This window comes from Acromyrmex echinatior, chromosome 9, assembly GCF_024713525.1.
Source record: "Acromyrmex echinatior isolate Ae372 chromosome 9, ASM2471352v2, whole genome shotgun sequence".
Classification (NCBI taxonomy): Eukaryota; Metazoa; Arthropoda; class Insecta; order Hymenoptera; family Formicidae; genus Acromyrmex; species Acromyrmex echinatior.
The window spans coordinates 1,192,020-1,198,019 of NC_141860.1; positions in this window are offsets into that span (position 1 = coordinate 1,192,020).

Genomic DNA, 6,000 nt, shown 5'->3' on the forward strand with positions numbered 1-6,000 from the left:
TATAGTATGTCCATTTTTAAATAAAAACTTTTCTTATTCAATTAAATTGAAAAACTGAATATGAAAAAAAAAATTTTCATATTCAGAATATTGAATGGAGCAATATTCACATTGCACAAAAATTGCTGATATTATTTTTAAATTTAACTGAATCAAAACAATGGTACTTTCTATTTACAATTCGGAATTGAGTAATATTCACGATGCATAGAAAATGCTAATATTATTTTTAGATTGAAAGGCATAGAAGTATACTCTATGCAATTCCTATAAATGAATAATAATGCATTCAGGATTGAAAAAGCATAGACATTTGATTTATGCAATTTCTATAAATGAATAAAAATGCATTCAGAATTGAAAAGGATTCATTTTAACATTCATGAATCTATATTTCTGGAAATTTGAATCTATTTGAATCCATTTCAATGTATTCTCGTTTGTTGGATAATTAAAGATCTGACATTAATTTGAATTGCATCAAATGTTTAAATATTATACATTTTAATTGTAATTATCTCAAAAACTAAACGGTCAATATGCTTCCAATTGCACACAAACATAGAGAATATTTCAGATTACTTGTATTTCAAATTTTAGCACATTTGTATGAAAATCACATTATGTTTGTACTTCCTTTAAAGAAATGTGCGATCTAGTGAATAATTATAAAGATAACAAAAAATTAGAGGAAAATGATAAAAATAATGACTAAATTCGTTACTGTTATTATAGAAATGTACTTAATGACATATTATCATGACAGAAAAAATTAAGTAACTGTTATTGAAAGCGATAACGGCATTACAAGTTTTTTTTTTTACGGGGGAAATGCTTATGCACACTGAGGAGCGACCAACCTGGGTAGTGGGATTCCTCTTCCGCGAGGCGCAAAACGGAAGAGCCTTACCCATTGAACCCCCTCCTCCTCCCCCCCGCGGAAGACTACCGCAGCATCAGAGGAAGGGGGAGGCACGCGTGCAGCATTCATCTCCCCCATACATCTAGCATTGCGCTGGATCCCAGCGCTCGGCTCTTCATCAGCGAGTCAACTCGCTGTGGACTCGTGTGAGGGAGGGGGGGGAGTCTAGGACGCACCGGCCGGAATACACCGTACTGGGGCTATCCCCCCCCTCCCCGGAGTACGAAAGCCCGTGAAGTCGAGACTTCGCTTACTGAGGTTTCGGCTCCTCCATCTGGTTCGAAGAACCGGCGCGCGAAACCCACTGAAAAGGCTCCCCATGGGGCGCCCGTAATGGAGGATCACCTCCATCAGAGGCTCGAGGATCACTCTCATCTTTCTGATAGAAGGTTGCGTAGCCCTCGACACCCTGGAATCACCAGGATGACGGACTGTCAAGGGGTCCCTATCTAACGGGGAGTTCATACTAGACGCTCTTGGAATCATCAGCATCCCTCGACAGTAAGCGCTGTTGGCGGCCCCACTCGCGGAGAACGGCACGCGAGTAGCCCCTTCACTACGACAAAGTGGCGCCCAACGAGGGGGAACGGCGTTATAAGTAACGTATTATTTCCCAACCCTGATTATTAATATTAATGAAATATTAAAAAATATCAAGAGACACGTTTTTAACATGTCTTCGGCCATGTTAAAAAAAAAAGTAAAAGACATAAAGACATTACAAATCTCTTATCTCGAGCCACCAAAGTCCATTTTTTGGGAGTACAGAACTAAAATATAAAAAATTTTGAATCACATATCCTGAAAGACGGCATCGCCACGAATAATTTGAGTCAAAAGAAATAAAAATCGGTCAAGCCGTTCTAGACATATAGCGGTCAAAGATGGTGATTTTCGTGAAAAATAAAGTAACGTCTTCTTCTTTTTCTTCTTCTTCTTCTTTTTCTCTATCCGCAGTCACATGCACCTCTCTCATCTTTCACTCACATCTCTCCACCCCCCTCGCCCTTCCTCTCCATCACCCAATCCCACCACCCCTATCTTTTTGCCTCATCTCATTCTCTTTCGTCCTTCTCATCTTCATCTGCTGAAAATATCCGATAGTCACTCAGGATCGTGATCTTGATAATGTGACTCAAAGTCGAATTAATTTTTTTGTATAACTTCATAATGCGTGATGGGTGATTGCTACAATGTTTCGCGGGCTGACCTTCATAATGTTTGGGAGAGTCAAAGTCATCGGAGGTGAATGGTCCATTTTAATTTTAATAGCTTCTCAATAGGCAATTGTCGCCTGTTGAAAGTCCGATGGTCATTCGGGGTCGTGACTTTAACAATATGATTCAGGGTCATTTTAATTTTTTTTGGATAGCTTTGTAATGCGTGATGGGTGACTGCTACAACTTTTCGAAGATTGTTCAGTGTGATAATCTTCATAATGTATGGAAAGATCAAGGACATCGAAGATGAATTATCCTATCACTAAGGGTCATTACCTTGACTATATATTACGGTCAGCGTCATCAGAGTTGAATTCTTTATTTCATTTTTAATAATTGTTTAACGTGAGATGGGTGACTTCTTAACCTTTCGAAGATTGCAGGAAATAGATAATGGACAAGTATCGTATGCTGCAGATCTATGTTAATAAATGATAATCCCAGTTTGAAAAAAGGAATAAAATTAAATAAAAATTACGAAATAAGAAATATGATGAAAAGACTATTCAAAGTTTGCATATAATTATAAAGAATTAAGGGAAATTAAAAATAATAAACGGCATTTCGAGCCCAATTGGGTCATTTTCAATGTTATAATTACAAAGTGACAAGTATATATATATATATACACATATATATATATAATATATATATACATATATATAATATATTTATATATTTATATATATACATATATATAATATATAAATATATATATATATATATATATATATATATATATACATTTAAAATAGAACGGTTTTAAATTGATCGATAAAGAGATAAAAAAATATATATACAGACTTCTAGTGGACGTGTACTGATGGTCATTATCGCCTGTTATAAAGCTGACATTACGTCCCAGTTGATGTAGCGCATGTCATTATGAATATACTTAAAATAAAGAATGGGCACCTCCATCGCCCATTATCGTGAGGACGCAACCATATATTCTTTGTCTCTCCGATTTTAACTCAACCTTTAATATTTATTTCGTTTGCAACAGAATAAATTTTTAATATTGTATGAATACTCTTTCTTTATTTCCGAGGAGGAGAAAAATCTTTACATAGTTCTTTATCCGGGATGCTCCCGAAGGAGAACCTAAGTGAATGAGGGGAAGATACCCAGGAATCGGTCTCCTAATTGTGCAGGATTCGATGAGTCTGCGTCCCTCCTACAAGGAAGGACAATGGACATCATCGCTTACCTAAAAAACTTCCCCTATTCAGCATCTCCGCAAGACTACATTGGGCACACCTCGGAACTTCCTATCCGGCATTTCATCAGAATGCACCCGAGTCGTGGAGTATATGCTCCCACCTCCAAGGTCCGGTATACTACTTAAAGCTAGAATCCTATCCTATATTATATTAAATACTATCCTAAAGGACCTGACGCTCCCAATTGGCCCACTCCTTCTTGCATGACCTCACAGAAATCTGCGAGGGCCGTCCAACACGCAGCGGAGCACATAGCCAAATACTATCCTAAATATGTACATTTTTATGATTGCCGTCAAACTCCAGACGGGCCCGAGCTAAAAGAGCCCTTTGCTTTTCTTTAGGGCCTGACGCTTCTACTCGGCCCGCTTTTTCTTACGCATGACGGTTTCGCAGAAATCCGCGAGGGCCGTCCAATACGCAGCGAAGCACACAGGCGCTCTGACAATGGAGTCTGACTATATTCAAGGACATTGATCCCCAATCGCTCAAAAAGTGACGTCCTCTCCGCGACCCAAGATGGGCAAAACAACAGCGTGTGCATCGCCGTATCCGCAATCGTATGACAATGCGCACAAATCGGCGACGCTGTATATCAAAAAGGTAAGCCTCAAAGCACCCATGATTCGTCACAATCTGGATCGTGTGGATTGTACGAATATACTAAAAATAAAGAATGAAACTCTCCAGAATGGGATTCTCGCTGACTCTCGTGAGAACGCAACCATATTTTAATATTGTTCCGTTTTACATAATTGTTCCATTTCACACGCGAGTACCAGATTAGGACATCCTCCGAAATGCTATACAAATCCTAATCTGTGCAAGTCATACATTGCAACGATAAGCATTTTATTGCCTCATTTTCCTTTCGTGAGGAATATTCGAAGAAATGTCTACAAATTGATAGACAATTATGAAAAGTTTCGTCAGTTTTCAACTTTGAGATTCGTCAATATGAATAAATTGCTTGAAATTTCCAATGATTTAAAGAATAAAACAAGATATTATCCAAGAAATTTAACGGACGTTAATTTGGACGAGGAAAAGATTTTCTCGCAAAATTACGAAGCGTTTAAAGTTATGTAAAAGCGATTGTTGGATCTACCATGTCTCCCTTATATCTCATGCGAAAAATTATGTGCGAGTAGAGACGTTTCTAAACTTGAGAAATTGAGAAAAACAGTGGATGAACCTTTCTGGAAAGATCTGACCTACAGATCACAATACCAATACTAGATTCATTTGTAAGCTTTGTTTGAACAAATTTCACAGAGGCCTGTTGCCTTCTGCTTGCATTTTGTATAATCTTGCCATAAAATCATCATCAGATGTTTTATCGAATTTCAATGATTACGAAGAAATGTTAATCAGGAGAGTGAACAGCTTCCAAGTGGTGCAAACGATGGGTTGTGTTTCGAACAAACATATGCCGCACAGATAAATGATTCGCAAAGTAAAAGATAGAACATCATTTCATTTGCCTTTGCCTTTACAAGAAACATTGGATAAGGTATGTCCTCTTACAAATTTAAATCACAAGTTGCACATCCTCGTTCGAGATATATCCAAAAGGTCTAAAGTTGTTTGGGAAAATTTGATGGATATTAATAAAGTGTATAAGGCTTTACAATGGTTGAAAGACCATAATCCTTACTACTCGGAAATTCGTCTTCCAGCGTCATCTGACGATTTTATAAATGATAAGTTGCAAGAAATAGAATATCGGATCGTCGGTGACGGAAGCAACAGTGATGAAATAGACGAGGTGATTGAGAACACTGTACAGCATAACAAGGATAATAATGATAAAGTCATTTTAAAACGTAAGACTTTCCTCGCAATCACTAAAGATTCGGATATTAATGATCAATATACAATATACCCAATGCATGCGAAAAGAATCGATAACGAATCTGCATTCAAGTTTTATCAAATGTTGAAAATTGAAGATGTTCCAATAGGTAATCGTTAAAAATATCTGGATCGTTATAAATATCATGTGTTTCCCTGATTTATATCCCGAGGGACAACGCGAAGATAGAAACTTTGCATTGCCGGATTATTTATTTATCAGAAAGAGATGTCGAAACACAATAGATTCAGGTTGAATCTACAATATCTGTTCTTTCTTCAATGATGCTAATTACTGACAATTGAAAAATGGTGTCTGTTATATTATGATGATTGCTAATTCACGAGAGAGATACGCTGCTGCTTGAATGAATTAAAAGACAAAAAATTGGAATCGAATTCATTGAGTATTTTTGCAAAACTGAGAAATACGGATCAATTTTGGAGACAATCGTCCAATAATATCAAATGCATGACTTTGCATTATGGTCCGGCGACGTGATTTTTAACTTTGAGTCTAGTGAATGGAAATGATCCGATTTGGGTGAATATTTACGAGACATGAATCCTGATAAACAGAAGTTGCTTATTAGCTAATCAATCGCTTATGATCCTGTAAGTACGTCTAGATTCATGTGTATAAAATTTAAAACCTTAATTGATTTTATTTGTTCGTCCGATAACCTAATAGGAGAGATTCTTCACTATTTATGGTAACTGGAATATCAAAAGAGAGGTATCCAGCACGTGCTTTGTATGATTTGGATAAAAGATGCTCTAG